The sequence below is a fragment of the Scyliorhinus torazame genome, chromosome 9 (assembly GCF_047496885.1).
Source record: "Scyliorhinus torazame isolate Kashiwa2021f chromosome 9, sScyTor2.1, whole genome shotgun sequence".
NCBI lineage: Eukaryota > Metazoa > Chordata > Chondrichthyes > Carcharhiniformes > Scyliorhinidae > Scyliorhinus > Scyliorhinus torazame.
In genome coordinates, this window is record NC_092715.1 from 190,191,813 (window position 1) to 190,217,991 (window position 26,179).

A 26,179-nucleotide genomic window follows, 5' to 3' on the forward strand; every position below is an offset into this window, starting at 1 on the left:
CACTGGGAACCATCTGAAAATGCGATTTAAATCTCGCACTTGGGATGATTAGGGGCAGCACGGTAGCATAGTAGTTAGCACTGTGGCTTCACAGCACCAGGGTCCCAGGTTCGATTACCTGCTGGGTCACTGTCTGTGCGGAGTCTGCACGTTCTCCCCATGTCTGCATGGGTTTCCTCCGGGTGCTCCGGTTTCCTCCCACAGTCCGAAGACGTGTTGGTTAGGTGGATTGGCCATGCTAAGTTGCCCTTAATGTCCAAAAAGGTTAGGAGGGGTTATTGGGTTGGGGGGATAGGGTGCAGGTGAGGGCTTAAAGTGGGTTAGTGCAGACTCGATGGGCCGAATGGCCTCCTTCGGCACTGTATGTTCTATGATTCAGGTTGTCTTACAGCAATAGTTACACAGAAAAAGTTAGAGAATTATAACTTTTAGCGTCTGGGTAACTATTGCACTGACACATCCTGACAGTCAATGGGATACCTCCTAATCCCCATTACACCCCGAGCCCTTACTAACCTTCCAAAGGCAATTGCATTTTTTGAGGAGGTGACCAGGTGTGAGGGTAATACATTTGACGTAGTCTACTTGGAGTTCAGCAAGGTTTTGGATAAGGTTCCACATGGTAAGAGCCCATGGGATCCAAGGAAATTTGGCAAATTGGTCCAGAATTAGCAGAGGGTGACAGTCGAGGCGTGTTTTTCTGACTCGAAGCCTCTGTCCAGTGAGGTCCCTCAGAGATCAGTTTGGGGCCCATATAATTTATGATTTAGACATAAATGTAGGAGAGTTGTTCAGTAAGTTAGCGGATGAAAATTGGTGGGGTGGTAAATAATAATAATCACTTATTGTCACAAATAGGCTTCAATGAAGTTACTGTGAAAAACCCCTAGTCGCCTAGTCGCCACATTGTTTGAGAAGGCCGGTACGGGAATTGAACCCGTGCTGCTGGCATTATTCTGCATTGTTCTGCATTACAAGCCAGCTGTTTAGCCCACTGTGCTAAACCAGCTCCTGGTTGAGGAGGATAACCTTAGATTACAGGAGAATATAGATGGGCTGGTCAGATGGGCTGATTAGTGGATTAATGGATTCGTGGAAAATAGAATTCAATCCAAATAAGTGTGAGGTGATGCACTTGGGCAAGACAAACCAGGTAAGGGAATACCTAAGAAAGGGCAGGACCCTGAGAAGCACCAACGATCAGAGGGACCTTGGTGTGCATGTACACTGATGACTTACTGTCGCAGAGTAGGTGGATACAGTGGTTAAGAAGGCATATAATATACATATAATATACTTGACCTTATTAGCCGAGACAAAGAGTTTAAGAGCAGGGACGTTATGCGGGCGGCGTGTAACGAGACGGAGACCGGCGCTTCCGTGATGAACCGCGTAACGGTTGTACAGCCACGGCCCATGGGCCCGAGGATTCCCCCTCTGTGTCTCCATCTCGGAATCAGATTCTGCTGCCTCCGTCATCTCGGCGTCTCTATCTCCATTCGGTTCTGTAACGACCTGCGCAGGCTTTGAGTGGGGCACCAGAGGAAGATTGTGAGGACTACCTTCCATTCTCTCTGGTCTCTGTGGCTGTAGAAATGAGCTCCGGGGGCGGGGAATCTTTGGAAGGGACAGTCTTCTGGACCGAACGTGGTCTACATGTTTGCGCTGGAGATGACCCTGGGCTTGCATCTGGTAAGATATAGGGCCCGTTTGGTGAAAGATTGTGTCAGGGACCCACTGGGCACCACTAGCAAAATTCGGAACAAACACTGGGTCACCGGGCACAAACTGCCGAATCGGCCGATGCCGAGAGAAACCATGTCCCTGCCGTTCTTGTGTGCGGCGTACTTTTGCGCCAATGTCCGGGAAAACCATGCTAAGGCAGGTGCGAAGTCTCTGGCCCATTAGGAGATCTGCGGGAGCTACCCCAGTCACCGCATGGGGGGTGGTCCTATACGAAAACAAAAAGCGAGCCAGTCTTGTGTCCATTGACCCGGAAGACTGCTTCTTTAGGCCTCGTTTGAATGTCTGCACTGGGCGCTCCACCAATCCATTTGAAGCCGGGTGGTAAGGGGCAGTGCGGATATGGCGGATGCCGTTCATCTTCATGAATCTCGCAAACTCCTCACTTGTGAATGGTGTGCCGTTATCCGTGACCAGCACCTCGGGGAGGCCATACGTACTGAAAGACAAACGCATCTTCTCAATTGTAGCGCAGGATGTTGTGCCTACCATGTTGTGCACCTCTAGCCATTTAGACTGGGCATCGATTAATAGAAGGAACATGGATCCTTGAAAAGGGCCGGCGCAATCCGCATGCAAGTGCGCCCAAGGTCACCCTGGCCATTCCCAGTGATGTAGGGGCGCGACCGCCGGAAGCTTCTGATGCTCCAGGCAAATGGAGTAGTTTTGGGCCACCTTCTCAATGTCGGTGTCGAGGCCTGGTCATCAGACATAACTCCGGGCCAACATTTTCATTTCGGTCACACCATAGTCACAGTACTCCGCAATCCTGTGTAGCCTGGATAGAAAGTCGGCAAGGGATTCCCCTGGGGTCCTCTCAGCGGTATTAAACCGGTAACGCTGGACTATCGTGGACGGGGTTTGGTTAAAATGTTGCCCCACTAAGTTCACAAGTTCATCAAACGTTTTGGTGTCCGGCGCAGCTGGTTACGTAAGGCTCTTAATCACCCCAAACGTATGCGGCCACAGGCGGTGAGCAATATGACCACCTGGGGCTCGTTTTTGGTGATGTTGTTTGCCCGGAAATAGTAACGCATCCGTTGTGCGTACTGGTTCCAGCTTTCCAGCGCAGCATCAAAAACATCCAAACGTCCATACAGAGGCATGGTGTAATAGAAAACAACTTCAAACCTGTATCCAACAAAAGTCCAGGGAGGTGGCTTCAGCAGTGTAGACAGCTATTCGCTTTAACCCTCGTCGCCAGTTTTGTGAGGGCCACGAAGAATCCAGCACGAGTATTAAGGATACAAAGAAATAACATTTATTTACAATAACATATATATACAACAGCAGCAGCAACTTCGCTTGCTGCTCACTCCTTCCTGGCTAGTTCCAAACTGGCCAGCTTTATTTATACAGGGAGTCTGCTAATGATTTCTCCGCCCCCCTCATTGGGGAAGCTCATACTCCCACAGGACTGTGGGATTGTCATTAGTCCCCAGCCAATGGTAAGCAGGCAGGTTATAACAGGTAGCGAGCGGGAACTGCCGTGACCTTCCTGACGCTCGACCCGACGAGGCCGTCACTAGTATCAAACGTTAATTGATCCAATTAACAAGGCCCCATGGTTCAAGCTGCAAGTCGTGTACCCGCCAGTATGATTCGCCAGGGCTGTTCCTGCCAGTTCCCCGCCAACAAGGCGGAGCAGCACTTAAAATAATCCTGCAGAGCAAACCCCACATGGCTCGCAGCCATGCCACCCAAGCAGACCAGCCCCATGATTCGGGGATGCCGACCTGACCAGTTTGTTGGATGTGGTCGAGACCAGATGGGATGCCCTGTTCCCCCGAGTTGCATCAGCCACAGGGCAGTGTTGCCTGTGAGAAAGAGACAGTGGCCGTGGCCGTCAGCTGGTGGAGCGCCCCCAGGATGACCGGCACCCGATACCGTAAGATCAACAACCTCCACCGGGCCACATGGGTGGGTTGGCACCGGCTCCCTGGCATCGGCTCCACCCACCACCCTCACCCACCCATCCCACAGGGGCATGGTGGCACAGTGGTTAGCACTGCTGCACTGCTGCCTCACAGTGCCAGGGATTCAGGTACGATTCCACTTTGGATCACTGTCTGTGTGGAGTCTGCACATCCACCCCGTGTCTGCGTGGGTTTTCTCCGGGTGCTCCGATTTCCTCCCACAGTCCAAAGATGTGCAGGTTAGGTGGAGTGGCAATGCTAAGTTGCCACTTAGGGTGGGGTGTCAGGAATAGGACAGGGGATTGGGCCTAGGTAGTGTGCACTTTCAGATGCTCATAGATACATAGAACATACAATGCAGAAGGAGGCCATTTGGCCCATCAAGTCTGCACTGACCCACTTAAGCACTCACTTCCACCCTATCCCCATAACCCAATAACCCCCTCCTAACATTTTTGGACACTAAGGGCAATTTAACATGGCCAATCCACCTAACCTGCACGTCTTTGGACGTCGGTGCAGATTCGATGGGCTGAATGGTCTCCTTCTCCACTGTAGGGATTTTATGATTCTATGATCACCCACCCCCCCATGCCCCCTCATTCCCTCTCTCCCTCCGCGATGAATGAAGCGTTCAGGTCATAATGCCCCCCCACCGTGTCCCCAGAAGAGAAGTTGGCCTACAACAGATGGGAGAGGGCACAGTTGGGCAGCCGACATCAGAGTCCTCACCCCCTGCGAACAACAGGCTTTGGAGGTCGTGGGGGTGGCCGAGGACAGGTCGGTCACCGAAGTAGAGGTTGACGGGTGGCGCAGAGGTGAGGATCCACTAGCTGCCATCCAGATGACCTATTATACGTGAATTGTTTATGCCATACCACTGACCATATGTCCATTATCCCGCAGGATCTCCATCTGACAGTGCCGGCCCAACCTGGTATGTGCCCCCACTGCAGAGCAGGTCCAGTCTCAGGTAGATATTGCTGAGGCATCCAGAGCATGTCCCAGTCACAGAGAGGCATCGCCAAAGGAGTCAACACCATGCAGCAGACATTGGAGAGCCGCCAGGGCTCACAGAGCCAGATGACACAGGGGCGGCCAGCTCTTAATCCAGCTGCCCTCCATCCCAAGGTGACTCACAGGACCCATGAGCGGCACGGTAGCACAGTGGTTAGCACTGTTGCTTCACAGCGCCAGGGACCAGTGTTCGATTCTTGGCTTGGGTCACTGTCTGTGCGGAGTCTACGTGTTCTCCCCGTGTCTGCGTGGGTTTCCTCCGGGCGCACCAGATTCCTCCCACAAGTCCCGAAAGACGTGTTGTTCGGTGAATTGGACATTCGGAATTCTCCCTACGTGTACCCGAACATGCGCCGAGAGTGTGGCGATCTGGGGATTTTTACAGTAATTTCATTGTAGTGTTAATGTAAGCCTACTTGTGACACTAATAAGGATTATTATTAGTAGTATTATTATGGGTATCGACCGGGAGGAGGGGGCGGTGGGTGTTAACCTGGAGCCACCCTAGAGAGTGACGATGACAATCACCAGCTCCCCAAGTTTCACCCCCTTACAATCTTAGAGTCAGCCCCTGGAACATGTTGACACGGCGAGGCATGCGTCGCTGGCAAGCGGACCGGAGCTCTCTGACTCCATAGCCCTCAGAGGATGCCTGCTAAGGGCATCGAAGGCCACGGGACGTGGTAAGCAGTAGCCTGCCTCCACCTCTGATATGAATCTTGAGGCCGCACAGAGACGCAGTGGTAGAGCACGGAAGGCTCAGCAGGTAGAGGGCAATGGGGAGGTGGGAGAGGGAAGGCAGGAATGTGGGGTGAGGGGGAAAAGGGTGGAGGGAGGGGTCGGGAGGGGTGGGGTAGGGGGCAGGGACCATTGGAACTAAGTGCACTCTGGGACAATTATGTATAATATTAAAAGGTTGCTCCCAGGATATATGATGCCTCTGGCACTTTCTTCCGCAATCCGAGTTGGCCACCAATTCCCTGCCCGAGCCCACCCTCCCCGCCTGCATGGTCGGCCTGGATTTCCAGCGTCCCGCTCCGCCCCCCCCCCCCCCCCCCCCCCCCCCCCATCCCCCAGGCACACCACGTGCAGGTGTTGGGTGTGAACGAGCACTCAGCAGACAGGCAAGAGTCAGACTACAGCATAGATTGAGGAGCACCAACGCTCAGCTCGCAGCAGGTTATCATCAACCCCCATACCATCTATGGTGACCGTTGGCAGCGCCGACACAGCCCCAACAACCTGCAGTGATGTTACACACAACTTGGGAGAGTGGAACAGGGTAGTGAGGGGGCGGGGTAAGATGATGAATGAATCCACGTCCTATGTAAAGCGGGTGAGGCTCCCTGGCCCTCCGGGCTTGCCGGACCCTCGCTGCCGCCATTTGTCCTCCATCCTACGGCTGGTCCTGTGGCTGCCCCTCCTGGTCCGACGCCTCCTTGTCCTCCTCCTCGGAAGTAGCCATGTGTTCCTTCCCCTCCACATGCAGCACATCACCCCTCTGCTGTGCCAGGTTGTGGGGGGCACAGCAGACCACACAAAGCGGGCCATCCTCTGGGGGTTTACTGCAGTGCAACACCAGAACGGCCGAGGCATCGGAATCGCTTTTCGAGCAGTCCAATGCACCGCACAATGATAGCCCGGGTGCCGGGTGGCCGCATGGGCTTGGTTCTCCGCATCGGTCACTGGCCTCCATACTGGCATCATTAGCCAGGTCCTCAACAGGTACCCCTTATCCCCCAAGAGCCAATCGGCCATCCTGGGGTGCTCCTCAAAAATGCTGGGGATGTCCGACTGCCCCAGGATGTAGCTGTCCTGAACTATCCGTGGGAAACGTGCACACATGTGCATGATATTGAGCTGGTGGTTGCACACAAGCTGGACGTTCACGGAGTTTAACCCCTTTTGTTGATGTAGGGCACTCCCTGACAGCCTGGTGTTCGCAAGGTGACATGCTTGCCTTCTATTACCCCCTGGTCCTTGGGCATTCCATTGATGGCATAGATTCCTGCTGCCCGCACATCCAGTTGGGCCTGGTCCATTTCAAAGTTAATACAGTTTCAAGCCCAGGCAAACAGGGTATCCCTGACCATATGGGCTCAAGCCCTGGAATGATCCGGAGGCCTAAAAGTTCAGGGCTGCGGTGACCTTGACGGCCACTGGGAATTGGTGTCCTCCTCCTCCTCATGGTGCCAAGTCCGCAAGGACATGGCACAAGTGCAGCACCGTCTCTTTGTTGAAGCGGAGCCTCCTGCGGCACATGCTGTCCATCATCGGTTCGAAAGACCAATGATGTATACCTTGGGCCCTCTGGGTCCCTCCCTGACCTGGTGGGAGGCTGGGTCCTCAGGGTGTTGGGCAGGGCCCTGCACATATGCCACCGCCTCGATTCTCTGTCGTGCTGCTGCTGCCACCTTCTGCAGCATCTGTCCACCTGGCCTGCCAGCACACCTCGAGGGCAGCCTCTGCCGGGTCTAAGATATCATCCATCTCATGTAATATCTGTAAAGAATTGGAGAGGGTGAGATACTGTCTTTGACCCTGGGACCCTCCATTCTCCCCATTGCTCCCCCCCCCTCCCCACAGGCCTTGCCATTTGACACTCCCTGCCGACACACCCTGCCCATGCATCCCCAGCCTCAGTGGGGCCCCTGGTTACCAGACCCCAGACCCTGCATCCTGGACACCCGTATGTAACTTTACCTGAACCGGGTGAACATGCTAGTCCACTCCCCGATGCATTCATCTACCATCCGGTCACGGAAATGGCTTTGGTGCTGGGGCCCAACCCTGGGTGTTCGGATGTTTGCTGTTGCGTCCATGTTGTTGCTTCCTGCAGTGCTCAGACACAGTGCTCAGGCATCACGGTTTAATTGGGATGCTAAGCAATAGTCTCACATGCAACGAGGCAGGCATAGCCACATGAATCCACTTGGGAGGTGTAAAGTTTGATTTGATTTGATTTATTATTGTCACATGCATTAGTATACAGTGAAAAGTATTGTTGAAGTGCTCACTGCCCTATTAGCAATAGCCTTCAGCCGCGCGGTCAGAGACCTCCACAGTCAGTGGAAATTATGGGTGGTCAGTGAGACAGACAGGTAGGAACTGATGTTGCTCCCGTTATGGGTACAAATGATCAAGGGGGTGGCAAGGCAGACCTCCCCGTGGGCACTGAGAAGCACCCACCCCCCTCAGCCCAAGAGTGACCCCCCCCCACCGATGGTGGCACACCCCCTCCACTGACCAAGGCCGCTCCCCGTCGACCCCCACCCCACCCCCGCGAGCACTGGGGCAGCAACCCCAGTGCTCCGAGGATCATTGCTCCAGAGCGAAGAATGCTGCTCACCTGCTCGGATCCCCACAGCAGTCATTCCGCCAGCTTCATGTTTTGTAAAAGGAGTACTAATTGGTGACAGCGTGACCACTTTCTGGGGAGGTGCTTCGATCACGGGAGGCCGTTCATTGTATGGAGATTGGCTGTAAGTGGTGATTATTGGTTTCTTGCCACCCCACGGCGAGATACTGATTTCAGGAACGGGAGTGAGCCGATTAGATGGCAAGCCAATCGGTGCCCGGCAGGGTTCTCAATTTTGACCTCTTCCGCAATCTAACAGCTGTGTCACGCTCTCACTCAAGCGTGATGTGACCATAAAATCACACCCTATAAGTGGGATGTGATAGCACTGGAAAGAGAGCAGAGGAGAATTACCAGAATGTTGCCTGGGTTGGAGAGTTTTAGCTATGAATAGAGATAAACTGGAGTTATTTTCCTTGAAGCAGAGAAGACTGAGGTGGGACATGATTCAGGTGTATAACATTATGAGGGGCATAGATAAAATAGACAGGAAGAAAGTTTTCCCCTTGGTGTCGGGTTCAATGACGGGGTGGCATAGATTTAAGGTAAGAGGGTTTAGAGGGGATGTGAGGAAAAGCCTTTTCACCCAGAGGATGATGGGAGTCTGGAACTCACTGCCTGAAAGAGTGGTGGAGGTAGAGATCCTCATAACATTTAAAAAGTATTGAGATGTGTGTGGTGATCTCTATGTGCATGTACATAAGGGGCTAATGTGTAATCAGTAGTACCAGATGATCATTAGAGGGCCGGACCAACAGGGGTATAAAAGCAACTGCATTGTGCCTCTCTCTCTCTCTCATTTTGGATGTACAGTGACCAGGACAGGAGTGTAAGATTAGCTCAGATGTGAGTGTAGTCAAGCATAGTTACTGTAGTTAGATCTTGTTAACCTTATCACTGGTATCAATGTTAAAGTAAAGACCTCACTCAATTATTGTTATAGTTACTCAATAAACCTTTTGTTACTACTGGACGAGTTTGAGTCTTCTTCATCGAGATTCAGAAGACCGCTTCATTAGCCAAGGTTTGAGTAACACATTTTACACTCCGTAGTATATCAAAACATACGAAGAAATGTAACAAAAGATAATACAGGAGTGTAATCCAAGAATGTGCACCTGCGATGCCAAGGCATATAAGGCTATAGGAAAAGTTCTGAAAGATGGGATTAGAACACTGAGGCGGTTGTTTTTGAATGGCGCAGACACAATGGGCCGCAGGGTCTTTTCTGTGCTGTACACCTCTGGGAATCTATGATCCCTCAGAATACTCCACCTACCCTCCAACTACCACCCCCTGACTGCATCTCAACTCCTGCCCCACACAAGACTGCCCACACCTCCCAGTAACCCCAGACTATTCTCACCACCCCCCCCCCCCCCACCCCATAACCGACCTGACCCCAAAGAAACCCTGCCAGTCAAGCCCTACCCGACGTAACCCAAGTCAACCTCAACATGTCCAGCTTTTGATTACTTATTGTACCTGTGCATTAGCTTTCAGTGATTTGTGTGCACGGACACCTCAATCCCTTTGCTCCACCACAGCTCCGAAACTCTCATCATCAAAAAACGATTTGTCTTTCTCAGGGTTCAAGCAAAAGATTTCACACTGAACTCCACCTCACTAACTGGGGGTGATTATGACTTTGAGTCATCATATAAAATAGGCAATATCGGATCAGCCATCCGTTCTACAATATCTCCCAATATTAATTTCCATTGACTATTTGCTTTGCAACATTGTGCTCCCATCAACACAACTTGCTGTATCTTGTAATTCAGTGCCATCAACAAATCTGGATATATAACTCTCCATTCTTTTCCCAATGTATGGTCAAATTAAGTTCTAAATTGATGTGGCTGCATGATTCACCGTCCTTTTTTCTCTCATAGTCCCTGGAAAGCCAACAATCAGAAATGTAAGCTTGAGATGGTGCAAATTGAAAGAGCCCGGATAGCGGCCATGGCCATCATGCAACCCATTGGAATTGAGCACGTACCAAACAATTGTACAGGTTATGTCAACAGAATTTAATGATAATAATAATAATTGCTTCTTGTCACAAGTAGGCTTCAACGAAGTTACTGTGAAAAGCCCCGAGTCACCACATTCCGGCGCCTGTTCAGGAAGGTTGGTACCGGAATTGAACCCGCGCTGCTGCCTTGTTCTGCATTACAAACCAGCTATTTAGTCCACTGTGCTAAACCAGTATGAATTCTGTTTAGAAATATCAGTGTTCATATAATTTTAGTTGTTAGTTCCTGCAGTTTTTGTGTGGTGTTGCAGCATTGTATTACATAATGCTTAATCAAAGAAATAAGTTGAGATTCTCCGTTTCTGAGACTAAAGGCGGGATTCTCCCGAATCGGCGCGATGGCCTGACGCCGGCGTAAACAACGGCGCGAACCGCTCCAGCGTCGGGCCGACTGGAGGTAGTGGAATTCTCCGCACTTCCAGGGGCTAGGCTGGTGGCGGAGGGGTTGGCACCGTGCCAGCTGCCGCCGAAGGGACTGCGCGAGTTGGCGCATGCGCAGAACCGCCGGCGTGGTTCCGCACATGCGCACACTGGTGCATGTGCAAGGGGGTGTCTTCTCTGCACCGGCCATGGCGGAGCCCGACAGCGGCCGGCGCGGAATGAAGAAGTGCCCCCATGGCACAGGCCCGCCCACAGATCGGTGGGCCCCGATCTCAGGCCAGGCCACCTTGGGGGCCCCCTGGGGTCGAATCCCCCCGCGCCCCCCCGAGGACCGCACCAGCCAACTTACCTGCCAGGTCCCGCCATGTGGGACCATGTCCAATCCACGCCAGCGGGACTGGCCAAAAACCGACGGCCGCTCGGGGCCCGGAGAATTGTCGGGGGGGCAGCTGCCGGCGTGATCCCTGCCCCACCCGAAAACCGGCGGCGGAGAATACGGCAGCCAGCGTCGGAGCGGCGGGGCGGGATTCACACCCCTCCCCGGGAATTCTCCGACCCGGCGGGGGATCGGAGAATCCCGCCCGAAGTGTTGCTGCCGGCGCAGACGTCCATGACAACTAAACTGGCACCTCACCTGTACTGATTCAGCTACTGTTAAGAGGCTAGCACTGGCACCATGTGGAACACAATTGATTCCAATGAGAAACGTTTCGTGATTGACACTCCGGAGGCTGACAAGCTGCAGCCGCAGTACACACTGCACCCCCCACACACACCATCCCATCCAATGTGGCAGCAAGATACACGGCCCCACGCTTCGCGGATGCCAAGCTGGAGACCCTCCTGGACGAGGAGAATTATCCTGTAACCCGGCCTGGGAAGGAGGCTGCTAGCCGCGTCATTAGCAGTGCCTGGGCATAGGTGGCAAAGGCGGGTGAGCGCTGCGGGCAACACTGTCTGAACCGGCAAGCAATGCTGGAAAAAAACTGCATGACCACCTCAGGGTGGCCAGGTGAGTAGGCAGCGCCGTGCCCCTGGCACCAACGCCCATCCCCCACACCCGTGACCTTACCCACCCCCCGCAATCCGGAGACCCAGAACTCCCACCCTGCACCCTATTCCGGCACCCATACCGGCTGCCATGGCCGGGTGCCCTGGCAACTGAGGTCACCAGTTACCCACTCTCTAGGCTTCATGCGTCGGACTGCCGAACACTGTCGTTTTCTGTTTGCCCCCCCTCTCCCAGGAGAAGACCACCTACAATCGCCAGGAGGGGGAGAAAACTAGAAGGTGATCGCTGGAGCTGCAGTCCCTCACCGTGGCACAGCAGAGGGCCCTGGATGTGGTCAGAGGACCGGAGGAAAGGGAGGCCGTGGACGAGGAGGTAAGTCCCCGCGCTAAGCTGCGGTTCCCCGTGACATTTGTGTCAAACGCCCCCCCCATACCACGCCACACCACCATCACCCCCACACCACACTCACCCTCACCCCCCCACTCACCCCAAACCGTGGGGATTTGGCAGGCATGGGCCGAGGCCCAGGACAGAGTTGCCACCTCACAGGAAACCATGTGCAAGAGCCACCTGGACATCGCAGCTGCGCTCCTGTGCGTGGCCCAGTCACAGCAGGCCATGGCTGGGAATGTCGGTGGCATTGGCCAGGCGCTGGCCGACATGGCACAGACACAGAGGGAGGTGGTCCAGTTCCAGAGGCAGATGGTGCAGTCACTGGCTGAGTGAAACAAGCCCAGAAGGTGGTGGCACAGCTGCAGTGTGATGTGGTGTTGTCCCAGATGGAGATGGTCCACTCCCTGTACTCCATGGCCGCCAGTATGCAGACCCTGGTTGACACAAGGGCGGGCCTTCAGGGCTGCCAGAGTCAGGTGGCGGGGGAGCCTCAGTGGATAGCTCTGCTCACACCCCCATCCCATGGAGTAGCCGGGGGCCATCAGACACCCCGAGGGAGGAGGAAGTGATGGGACTCGTGCCCATGACTCCCGCAGGGCAGCTGCCGGAACACCTCAGCGCAGCAGACTCCCCCCATCCTGTTCCTGGTGCATCTGGTGGGCAGCGGGCAGAACAGGGTGGCACCACACCACCTGGGACACCTGAGCAGCACAGTTTAGTTCTAGGGGCTAGGGCACAAATCTGTAAATATGTTGTCACATTAAACACGTGTTCACACTGTTACAACCTGCCTAGGTGCTCTGTCAGATGGGTGTGTTGGGTGGGCTGATCTGGGCTGGCCAGAGCCGTGGAGGGGGGGGGGGGGGGGAATGGGTGAGTTGTGGGTGACCTGGGCACCTCATCCCCGCTGTCCTCGATCATCTCCACCATTGTCGCCCCAGGAATTCAATGACACCCTGTGATGGAATGGCCAGCTCGCAAGCAGGAATCCCCCAGGTGGGCAGTGGAAAGTGCCACCATGGGCAGAAGTCAGATGTTGTCAAAGGATGTGGAGCTCAAGAGCTCATCGCAGAGCGGGTTGTCATCATCCTCCATTCCATTGACCAGATCAGTGTTACTGCCAACCCAGGGCCCGCATCCTATAGTTTGGCAAGTATGTATCACAGAGGGGTTTGCAGGTGAGGGGTTGACCAGTTGACAGGGGGGGGTGAAGTGTCCGTGACAAGGACCAGTCTCCCCCTCTTCTAGTTGGTGAACCTGGAGGTGATCAGAGCATCCTGTGTGTGTTGGCCCTGGCACACACATCGTGCGGCCTCTCATGCTTGCCTGGGCCCCATGTCCTGTCCATCCTTCCCCCTCTCCCACATCCTCCTCATCAGGCGAGGCCTTTCATTACTCCTCCTCCAGCAGATCACCCCTCTTCTGCGCGATGTTGTGGAGGATGTAGCAGGCCGCCACGATGTGGGCGACCCTCTCGGCATCATACTGGAGGGCCCCTCCAGAGAGGTCCAGGCACCTGAACCGCATCTTCAGGAGACCAAAGCACTGCTCGATCACCCGGGTTGCTGTATGGACGTCGTTGTAGCGGGTCTCCGCGTCGTTCTGTGGCCTCTGGACAAACATCATCAGCTATGTCCGCAGTGGATAACCCCGATCGCCCAAGAGCCAGCCCCCAGCCGGTGAGTCAACTCGTCCATTTCAGGAATCGTTGAGTGTAACAAGATGAAGGCGTCGTGCACACTGCCCGGTTATCAGCTGCACGTTCACAAGTTGAACCCCTTTTGGTTTGTGTTGAGCGGCCTGTCATCACCTGGTGCTCGTAGCGGGGGCGTGCATCCTATTGATCACCTCTTGGACCTGGTGCATCCCGTTGATGGTGGCGAACCCTATACTTGGGCATCCTGGTGGGGTCGATATACATTGAAATGGATTTATTGTACTGTCTGGGCATATAGGGCCTGTGTGAAGGCACGGATGCACCTGTGCACCAGGGTCTGTGAGATCCCGGACTGGCCTCCACTCAGTGCCTGGAAGGGCCCCGTTGCATAGAAGTTCAGGTCGACCGTCACCTTGACGACCACCGAGAGTGGGTGTCCTCCCTCATAACCCCCCAATGCCAGGTGCACCATGATCTAACAGATATGTTGCACTGTCTCTCTGCTCAGTCTGAGTCTTGGATGGCATGCCTGGCCCAGCAGGTCCTCGAATGACTGGCTCTGCCAGTACACACGAGGCCTCATGCAGCACCTCCTTGGCACCTTTTCCTCCTCGGCCTGTTGGGCAGCCGTATCTCCATCCTGAGCGGATGCCTCCTGTTCCTCTGCAGCATGGTGCTGCAGCTTCACACCCATACGGCCGGTCTCACTCTGCAGAACCAGGGGTCAAGGTGGGTGGTCAGTGGGTTGTGCAGCAACCTTGCAGGCTGCGGCAATGGTGGTCCATAACTGAACACCATCCCAGACCCGTGGGGGGTCACCCTGGCCACTCGGCCTGTTCCTCATCAGCCTCCTCCCCCGGCCGTGACAGGGGGCCCCATCCCAGTCAGCCCGGCCAACGGCAGCCCACGTTCACGCCTCTTTGTGTCCTACCTCTTCTCTCTCCCTCATCAGCCACGATGCTGGTTTCATGATTTTTAAAAGCACAAGTGAACCACACTGTCGGGAACTCAGCCTATCGGAGAATCGCCGAGGTCCCAGAGAATACCCTGTAGGGCCCGCTAATGACATGCAAACGGTGTTTACTGTACGTGCTGATAGAATCTAACCTTTTTGTACAGGGAAAAAGGCTTCAATTTGACTGAATGATTTAAAGAAATCATAATAGCTGACTAACAGCTATTAAATTTCACATTATAAAATGGCTGGCTGCTTGAAGACCTGTTGATACAATTGCAAACGTTTGCAGAATCAATCTGAAAGAAAAGCTCTTTGTGTTCAAGAATTTGAACTGGCTTATAGCCAGTGTAATTTCATAGTTGACATAGAATGGAATCAGATATGAAGATGCCATAGCTGGCAAGGTCGAGATGACCAATGAAAACTTACATGAAAAGTTATTTGTCTTAGAAAAAACTGGATGACACCCAGGTACGTGACCAGGATAACCGCATGGCATTCTATGATAACTATAGTAATCACTCCACAAAAGAATGTGCGAAGGCAACTTCTTGAGATTACTAAAATAATGTTTCGACTAAAGGACAGACAAATTGTGTGATCAAATTAGAAGAATTATCGGTGATCTCAGACCAATCAAAGCTTTGAAGGGGCTGAGACTTCATGGATAATTACAGATAATAATTCCCTTAAAAGTTTGGGTATCGAGACAAGAAAGTCATTCGAGAATCAACTCAACTTATTCTCTAAAATCTGCTCTATCCTCTTGCTTTGCAAATCTATTTTAACTGCGCAGTTGTCTATGTACTGTGCACATTTGATTTGAACTGTTAATGTATCTTGAATTCAACCTATCTGTAATTGTGAGAGACAATCATTCGACTAAGCTTCCTGCAGGGTGAAGTTGAAAACGTCTTAATATTCTGTACAAGAAAACCAATCGTCAGTAGACACACCAAATTAAAGTGGCTAATTGATATTAAAACCCAATTTAAGTTCAGTCTCAAAGTCTGTTCAATTAATATATGTGTGGGGAAACATATTAACAAAAACTTCAGAGCCTATCACGTGCGTTCCAGAACGCATTGGCGCAGCTGTCGCAGAGACGGAGAATTGTGATTTGGCATCAAATTGCCGCCTGAAACCTATTCTCCTCCCATTCGCGTTTCGCGATTTCGGCATCAGCCAACGGAGAATCCCACCCTCACCCTTCATGTTTTGTTACATTTTTGGACAGAGCAACAATAAAAACCCAAGAGTTTCCATCTAATTTCAGTGCAAGAGCCCTAGGCATCCTTGTCAAAAGGGGTTTGTTGTACTAGCCCAAGGAAGTTGTGCATTCCCTAATCTTTCTGTATCAGTTCATGTTAGAATGATAAGTGCTCTGCCTGGTCTACCCCTGCACCTGTTCTTTCTCAGAAGCTCTTCAAAACAAAGAAACAGCTTATTTTAAAATACTATGGTTAGAAAGAACATCTGGTCAAAAGAGGAAGCATTAAGGGGTTAATGGACCACTGCCGAGCTACAAAAACTAACAATGCTAATCCCTTCTTTGAAATTGCCTGGAACTGTCAATTAAGAGGCTTGCAAAAGGCAATGGTCCGTGAAAGAGCGGCACGGTAGCATAGTGGTTAGCACTCTTGCTTCACGGCGCCGGAGTCCCAGGCTCGATTCCCAGCTTGGTTCACTGTCTGTGCGGAGTCTGCACCTTCGCCCCGTGTCTGCGTGTGTTTCCTCCGGGTGCTCCGGTTTCTTCCCACAAGTCCCGAAAGACGTGCTGTTAGCTATTTTGGATATTCTGAATTCTCCCTCTATGGACCTGAACAGGCGCCAGAAATGACGACTAGGGACTTTTCACAGTAACTTCATTGCAATGTAATGTAAGCTTACTTGTGACAATAAAGATTATTATTATTATAAATTGAATGTAATAATGCAGTTCAAAGCTTTTAGTCTTATAAGTATACCCAGGGTCTTGGAAAAGTTAAAGGGGAATGAAATTTAGTGAACGAAAGTACTTCAAAGGTTTGCATTACATTAAAGGGAAGACTTTCACCTTATTCCGACAGACCATGGATATTGACATTCTGGAAGAGACATCAAAAGATTTCAAGGCTACAGAGGAAGACATTTAACTCCAATTTGACATGCTGAAGAGAGTTGAACGATTTTAAAATTACAAAGGGAAGACCTTCCACATGAATCCCATCCCGGGAAAGGCCCCCAACTTGAGCCCCTCCAACCTAGCCCAAGCACCCTGACCCCCACCTACCTTGAAGGACCCCCTTTGACACTGTAGAAGAAAGTGTACAGAAGGTACTCAACCCCTTGCCTCTGCCCCCCTCGGAGCCCAAGATGCCAGGCCCCACTTGTCAGGACCCACACTAATTCAGTCCGTTTGACTCCCGACTGGAAGGGGTTGGCAACTTGAACATCCCAGTAGGCTGGTGGATCAGACGTCCTGCTTGATAGCCCGTTGCAGTGGGCAAGTTGGTAGGCCGATCCCGGCAATCGCGGGAAGGCCAAGAGACCTATTCCCAGAAACAGGAAAACTGACTTCCAATTTGTCAGCAGTGGGAATGGGGGTAAATTAGGCTTGTTGTTGAACCACTAAAGTCCACTATCCCTGAGCTCACTGGATTTAATGGAGGCTGAGAGATTATTACAAACTCACTGAATCTCTCATACTTCCCGAAAGCTGCCAAATAAACCCTCTTGGGTTTTTCATTCGTCCCCCCGGCGGGCTCCAGCTTTCAAAGGCGATTAGTGCCCAATCGAGGGATGCGGCATTGGGGAAAAGGGTCACTTGCTGAGAGCCCTTGCATCTGACACCCTCCCACACTTCCCTCTCACTGGTGACTCTCTCTCAGCGAGCTCCAATCCTTCCACACTTACCTGCTTCCAAGGGTCTAACGGTGATCCCGAGTGAAGGCCTCACTGAATTATTGGCAGCAGGTACTGCTTCCTGTGAAGCTGCCTGAAATGTAGAGCTGTCAGCCATTAATATGTCGGCTGCTGTCAAGGGCAGGATATCTGTCCTCCATTCTGTTGGAAGCCAGGACTGCCCATTTAAGTGTCTTATTGCACTTAAGTAGCATCAGGCGCCCCTTGGTGACACAGGTTTCCAACCGGTTCACATCACCTACACTAAGTTCGGCCCAGTGACATTTTTCACTCAGAGTAGGTTTGGGAATATTTGATACAGGTTTTCAAAATCATGAGATGTTTAGATAAGATATACATATAAAGTATATTTCCTCTGATCATAGAGCTGGTAACGAGAGGACAAAAATTAAAAATCATAAAGAACAGAATGAAGGAAGAGGTTACAATCTTTACTTTGTTCAGCGTGCGAGTCGGTCATTAAAACAACTACAGCTTTAAAAATAGTGCTTTGGATTAATATTTTAAAAAGAAAAGTGTAAACGATTTTCTTGAATGGACAGGGAAAAGGAAATAGATCATTCGCCCTCGGCAGAGACATGATGGACTGAATGATCATTTTCTTTATGCTAATGTTCTATGGGAGAAATTTTCACTGGCTCCATGAGGCAGTAGCATAACCATCATAAGGAAGAAGCTGCCATTCCATCCCAGCTCCCGCACTCGTTTCACCCCCTTCCAATGCCACCGTGAAAAAACGATTGATCTCCCAGAAATGTAATTAAATGTGCAGCAAATACAACTGGTTAACTATTAATACAGTTCCTAACCTCCGCCCTGTTCAACTCACCCCACCCTCTACATACACACAAGACAGACAAACACAGAGGGTAAAGAGGAGTGTAAGGTAATGATGAAGGTAAAAAGGTAATAGTTTTTGTTTCAGATCTGCTTTCAGTCTGTAATGGTTTTTGCTTTAGATTCATCCAACGATTAAAAAAAAATAAAGAACAAAGAAAAGTACAGCACAGGAACAGGCCCTTTGGTCGTCCAAGCCTGCGCCAACCATGCTGCCGGTCTAAACTAAAATCTTCCAGAATCCAGATCCATCATATTAATGTATTTGCCAAGAAGCCCCTGAAACATCACCATCCAGGTTTTAAGACGTCTCTGCAGGTTCGGCAATATCAGATAGACATTATTTCTGGAGAGAGAGAGAGGGGGAGAGAGAGAGAGACTCTCAGCTGCTCCTCTCAGCGTCCAGGATCCGACTGCCACTTCCTGTGTCCTCTGAAAATCATCTCACTTGGGTAGGATCCAATTACTATCTGTCGCCAAGTCAAATACAGCCCTTTGCCAATACATTTGCCAACCAAACGAACAGAATCCCTCTGATCTCTTGCGTGTCAAAAAGTCTTACTTGTTCTGTTCAGAAGTTAAACCTCCAGAGCGCAATGTACCATTTTGCAACTTTTGAGTTCCATACTTCCTCTGATTGACGTAAAGGTATATGCCCATTAAATATCCATGGATTAAAATGATAACCACTAAGTAAAAGAAATGGAAAATAAGGGAATGAAGAGGAAGGGCTTTATCGCCAGTTTTAACCCGCAGTACAGCCAGAGAACCAACACAGTGGGAGGGAGTGTTCTGTGGCGAGGGGAGGGGAGGGTTCTGTTGGGGTGGGAGTGTTTGGAGGGGGTTCATGGAGGGAGGGGATTCTATTTTTGATTCTTTTTGTATCGGGGTGCCCTTTTAAAATGATGCTCCTATCTTGTAAGATCTAAGTTGCTGGCAGGGCGGTTTCAATCAGAGTCCACCCCTCCAGCGCAATGTTGTACAACCAGCCCCTTGGATCAATTTTCCAATGTTTCTTGCAATATGTCAGAGGAAATCGCCATGGCGGCCGATGGCTTTCATGCCATATTTCCTGCCTGCTGCCACACTCTGCAAAACAATGAGGAAGTTTCACCCAGTGTCTTTACCATTACTTTTGTGGGGTCAGGAGGAGTTAAAGTGATCATCACCCTTCCCATTCCCAGGCCCACAACCTTATCACCACTCCCACAATCTTACTCCCTTCATTCTCCCCATCCACTGTCATTTCTACACTCTACCTTCTGGACCTATTGCGGGGCCTACATTGGCCTCTGGGCTATCTGTGCAAGACCAAACTTAGGAAGCTGCTGCCAACCCATTGCGACTCGGAACCAGGCCTCCAGCTAGCATTATTGGGCAGCCACCCCAGTGCACTCCTCCTACCAGCTGCTCGATAGTTCAAATTTATCCCAATAAAACAGAGAAGACTGAAAATAAAGTTTTTAATGCCATCTAACTAGATAATTAACAGAGGATTCAATATTTAGGTTGGCAGAGTTAATGTTCTACAAGTTTTTAAAGCGGGTTTGAATGAGTCTGAAAAAGTTCATTAAAAGGTAAGCTTATTTTATTTGGGAATTAAGTTTCTTCAAACTTTGTTTGGTCCAGAAGTTAGAGAGTATGATTGCAATGGGTTCAGTTCTGTCCAAGTCCCACCTGATGGTTCAATTCATTGTCCGATCTTTTGCTGTCCTGAGGAATTCTGCTGCTTTTTGCACAGTTGATCCCGTAGCTCATGAATAACAAATTTGTATGTTGCACTTGATGTGAGCACCACTCCTAGCCAGCAACTCCCGATCAGGGAATGATCTTTTCATGTTTATAATGACCACATTATACGGAAGTGGAAGACTGATTTTAATCAGTGCTTTCAAATTCCCAGATAAACGTTTGTGAAAAGTTAATTTTTTTGCCCGATATAGTTCCAGCAGTAACATGTACCAATGAGACTTATTCTGTTTTACAGGTAAATAAGTCGAAGCAAATTTTATTTTATTAAAAAAAAAATTTAGAATTCCCAATTCATTTTTTCCAATTAAGGGACAATTTGGCGTGGCCAATCCACCTAGCTTGCACATTTTTGGATTGTGGGGGCAAAACCCACGCAAGCACGGGGAGAATGTACAAACTCCACGCAGCCAGTGACCCAGAGCCGGGATCGAACCTGGGACCTCTGTAGCGCACAAAGACTCCATGAGACGAATAGAGTGAAGTCGATGAGGCTTTATTAAGCGTGTCTGTTCCCCAGCAGCTCGATAGTAAACTGGCCTGCGGGGGAAGACTCCGGCTTCTTATACTCCGCCTTCAGGGCGGAGCTTGAGGTCAACGGCCAACCAGGACCCGGGATCTGTCAGCCAATGACATTAGGGCTTCCAGTCCCACATGACCCCCAATACATACTACCACAACCTCGGCGCCGTGAGGCCACAATGCTAACCCACTGCACCACCGTGCTGCCCAAGTCTAAGAAAAATTAATCGTTCACAGGGAAGTGTTGGTGTCTAAGGAAAGGAGAAAGAAAAAGAGATGAGGCAGCACGGTAGCACAAGTGATTAGCACTATGGCTTCACAGCTCCAGGGTCCCAGGTTCGATTCCTCGCTGGGTCACTGCCTGTACGGAGTCTGCCGTTCTCCCCGTGACTGCTTGGGTTTCCTCCGGGTGCTCCGGTTTCCTCCCACAGTCCAAAGACATGCAGGTTAGGTGGATTGACCATAATAAATTGCCCTTAGTGACCAAAAAAGGTTAGGAGGGGTTATTGGGTTACGGGGATAGATTGGAAGTGAGTGTTTAAGTGGGTCGGTGCAGACTCGATGGGCCGAATAGCCTCCTTCTTCACTGTATGTTCTACATTCTATATTGACTCATTAACAGTTTGCATTGATTTTAATAGTGACACATTGCAGGGTGCATGAATTTTAAACGTTGACATATTTTCATATGCAATGAGAATTGTTATGGTCTGTTGTGTGAAACACACTGAGATAACACGGGCTGCAACTGGATGCAGCTATGACTGAAATAGACTCCAGACCTTGAAGTTAGTTCAATTTGAGGTATTGAACCTGTCACATAGTTAGCACAGTTCTCTGGGAGTTCGACTCTGCGAACCTAAGTGTGATCTCTCTGTCTGACTGAACCAGACTAGCTCTTAGCCACGTGCTGTATGCGTTATGTGATATATACACCAAACTCACTCTGTAGATGTTCCTCGTGGAAAGAGGTGGAGTATGAGTGCCTCGAGCCTTTTATAGTGGGAAACTACCCCCAAGTGTTCTGCCTGCTGATTGGTTATGTCCTGTTCTCTGTGTTCATTAGCTGCCGGTCTGTATCTCATTATGTGCATGTCTGCATATCATGACATGGGCCAGGGTTTAGAGAATGCCAAAGAGTATCCTGGAGTTCACCTGACCCACAACTGTTTATAGATTTTGGTTATGAGGAGCATAAGGGCCTACCTTTCAGGTGTTATTCAACAGAGGCCATAAACACTTTCAAACAAAACAAAGTTTGTTCTACAAATTCAGTTAACATTTTATAAACACACCATACAGACATAAATCCCCCATGCAGCTACAGTTCTCTCTCTATATTTACATAACCCTCAATAACTTCCCTTTCAACTGTCTCAATTTGATAACAACATCCAAGACCAGAAAAACCCTTTTAACAAAACAGTAAGTTTGAATTCTTTACAGAAAACAGGTATCACTTTTAAATTATCAAGTGATCTGGACACCTTTTAACATACAGTGAGAGAGAGAGAGAGAGAGATGAGAAGTCTTCTTTTGTCTGAATCCAGCTTCCAACAGTCTAAACTGAAGTAAAACTCAGAGCCACAGACAGCTTCCAGCTCAAAAACGAAAGTAAAACCCAGCAAACAAATCTGCATTTTACCATGGTTGTAAGTAGTCACCAAGGACAAGTCTTTGGACACCAAATGGCAATCTAGTTCCCTAATTATTTTCTTTTTCAAAGTTTTAATTTCAACTCGAGGGGGGGAATTTTACACCTTCTCCTGCCAGTGGGATTTTCCGGTCCCATTGAAGTCAATGGGCTTTTGAACAGCTCACTGCCATTCGGCCCTGTGATCATTCATTATGATCATCAAGTTCAATACCCTGATATCGCCTTGCCCCCATATCATTTGATCCCTTTAGCTATATCTAATTCCTTCTTGAAATTACACAATGTTTTGGCCTCAACACCTTTTTGAGGTAGTGAATATGATAATAGGTCCACTATCATCGGTATACAATATGATTAGATCATCATTATCTTAATAATAATCGCTTATTGTCACAAGTAGGCTTCAATGAAGTTACTGTGAAAAGCCCCTAGTCACCACATTCCGGCACCTCTTTGGGGAGGCTGGTACGGGAATTGAACCCGTGCTGCTGGCCTTGTTTATCACAGATTATCATAGAATTTACAATGCAGAAGGAGGCCATTCGGCCCATCGAGTCTGCACCGGCTCTTGGAAAGAGCACCCTACCCAAGGTCAACACCGCCACCCTATCCCCATACCCAGTAACTCCATCCAACACTAAGGGCAATTTTGGACACTAAGGGCAATTTATCATGGCCAATCCACCTAACCTGCACATCTTTGGATTGTGGGAGGAAACCGGAGCACCCGGAGGAAACCCACGCACACACGGGGAGGATGTGCAGACTCCGCACAGACAGTGACCCAAGCCGGAATTGAACCTGGGACACTGGAGCTGTGAAGCAATTGTGCTATCCACAAGGCTACCGTGCTGCCATTCTGCATTACAAGCCAACTGTTTAGCCCACTGTGCTAAACCAGCCCCTGTATGTGTATTATAAGTTAAATGTTTTACTGTTGTAGTTGTAGCTTCCGACCTGCAGGTGGTGTGAGTATGCAGGCACGTGACCCGGACGCACCATGTATTCCAGGACAAGGGGCGAAATTCTCCAGTATCGCCGCGATGACCGCCGACCGGCGCCAAAAACGGCGCAAATCAGTCGGGCTTTGCGCCGCCCCAAAGGTGCGGAATCCTCCGCATCTTGGGGGGCCCAGCCCTAACCTTGAGGGGCTAGCCCCTCGCCGGATTGATTTCCGCCCTGCCAGCTGGCGGAAAAGGCCTTTGGTGCCCCGCCAGCTGCCGTGGAAATGACATTGCCGGGTGGCGCATGCGCGGGAGCGTTAGCGGCCGCTCACGGCATCCCCGCACATGTGCTGTGGAGGGAGTCTCTTCCGCCTCCGCCATGGTGGAGACCGTGGCGAAGGCGGAAGGAAAAGAGTGCCCCCACGGCACAGGCCCGCCCGCGGATCGGTGGGCCCCGATCGTGGGCCAGGCCACCGTGGGGGCACCCCCCGGGGCCAGATCGCCCCGCGCCCCCCCAGGACCCCGGAGCCCGCCCGTGCCGCCTTGTCCCGCTGGTAAGAGAGGTGGTTTAATCCACGCCGGCGGGACAGGCATCCTAGCAGCGGGACTTCGGCCCATCCGGGCCGGAGAATCGCGGGGGGGCCCCGCCAACCGGCGCGGCCCGATTCCTGCCCCCGCCGAATCTCTGGTGCCGGAGAATTTGGCAACCGGCGGGGGCGGGATTCACGCCAGCCCCCGACGATTCTCCGACCCGGCGGGGGGGTCAGAGAATCTCGCCCAAGGTGTTAGTAGGGAGTTGATAGCAGTTCCATATTAGAGTAGCTCTGTAGTATCTTAGTGTAAGTTAGTGTTAGACCATTATTTCCAACTGTATTCATCTTAGACATGATAGTAATTATTTTGAGTTGTGTTAGTAATAAATAGTTTTGGTGAAAAACAAAATCTAATGTTATTTGTTAACACTACCTCTTCAAGATTCAACATCAGCATAATCAAAGAACATTATAGTAAATTCCACAGATTCACCACTCCCTGGGTGAAGAAAGTTTTCCTCACCTCAGTCCTAAAAGGTTTACCCCCAAGCGTCAAACTATGACCCTTACTTCTGGACCCCCAGGAATTTTCTTTCTGAATCTACCCTGTCTAATCCTGCTAGAATTTTATAAGTTTCAACGAGATCGCCTTTCACTCTTCTAAACTCCAATGACAAAATCCTAACCATCTCTCTTACTATGACAGACCGGCCATCCCAGGAATCAGCCTGGTAAATCTTCGCTGCACTCCCTCCAAAGCAAGTACATCCTTCCTCAGATAACAACACTAAAACTGCACACTTTCAGGTGTGGCCTCACCATCGCCCTATGCAATTGCAGTAAAACATCCCTATTCCTACACTCAAATCCTCTCGCTATGATGGCCAACATTCCATTTGCCTTTTTTACTGCCTGCTGTACCTGCGTGCTTACTTTCAGTGATTGATGCACGAGTACACCAAGGCCTTGCTGAGTCTCCACTTTGCTCCATTTACAGCCATTCAGATAATAATCTGCCTCCCTATTTTTGCTACCAAAGCGGATAACCTCACATTTATCCACATTATACTGCATCTGCCGTGCATGTGCCCACTCACTCAGCCTGACAAATCCCACTGAAGCACCTCTGCATCCTCCTCACAACGTATTCTCCCACTTAACTTTGTAATATCTGCAAATGTGGAGATAACACATTTTGTTCCCTCATTCAAATCATTAACATATAATGTGAACAGTTAGGATCCTAGCACAGATCCCTGCGGTACCCCGCTAGTCACTGCCTGCCAATTGGAGAAAGACCCATTTATTCCAACTTTTTGCTTCCTGTCTGCTAAACAGCTTTTTGTCCATCTCAAGACACTACCCATAATCCCATGTGATTTAACTTTACATTGCAATCTGCCATGAGAGACCTTGTCAAAAGCCTTCTGAATATCTAAATAAACCACTTCCACTGGTTCTCTACGAGTTACATCTTTAAAGAATTCTAGTAGATTTTTCAAGCATGATTTTCCCTTTGTAAATCCATGCTGACTTTGTCTTCTTTCCTAATGCTGTGCTATTAAATCGTTGAGAATGGACTATAGCAACTTCCCTACTACCGACATTAGGCTCACTGGTCTATAGTGTCCTGTTTTCTCTCATGTTTTTAAAAAGGTGTACTAAGTGGCGCCTGCGTGACCACTTGCTGGGGAGGCGGTTAGACCATAGGAGGCCATCGGGCAGGGGGTATGTCCCACTAATTGTATGGACATTTGTTTTCATTGGTGATTATTGGTTTCTCGCCATGCCGAGGCGGGATCCTGATCCCGCCAATGGGAGCGGACCGGTTAGATCGCAAATCGATCGGCGCCCGACATGGTTCCCGATTTTGATCTCTCCCGAGATCAACGGCCATGTCGTGCTCTAGTAAGAGCTGGAAAATCATGCCCGATGAGTGGCATTGTTGTGTTGTGATACTGACAAAATTTTTTAGTTTTGGCGTTTAGCTATCTTCATTTCTGGAGCTTTCTTTCTATCTCTAATCTATATTCCTCTTCCTCCTTTTCCCTGCATGCTTACCTTTTATTTTCTTAGGGGGCTACTTATTTAGCTTTCACTTATTTTCTGAATATATTTGTCTTGTACATTCAATGTTTTTTACTTTGAAGAGTGTTCCATTTTTCCCCAGCAGAGACATCTTTCAATCATTTAAAAAAATGTTTTGAAGTACTCAATTCATTTTTCCAATTGAGGGGCAATTTAGTGTTGGCCAATCCACCTACCCTGCACATCTTTGGGTTGTGGGGTCGAAACCCACGCAAACACGGGGAGAATGTGCAAACTCCACACGGACAGTGACCCAGAGCCGGGATCGAACCTGGGACCTCGGCGCCGTGAGACTACAGGGCTAACGCACTGCGCCACCGTGCTGCCCTGACATCTTTCAATCATGGGCGGGATTCTCTGATCCTCCGCGCCGAAATCGCGCTTGGCACGGGGGCGGAGAATGGGGCGTCAGGCCTGCGGTCGGGTCCGACTCCTTCCCGCAATTCTCAGCGGACCGGAAAATCGCAACTAG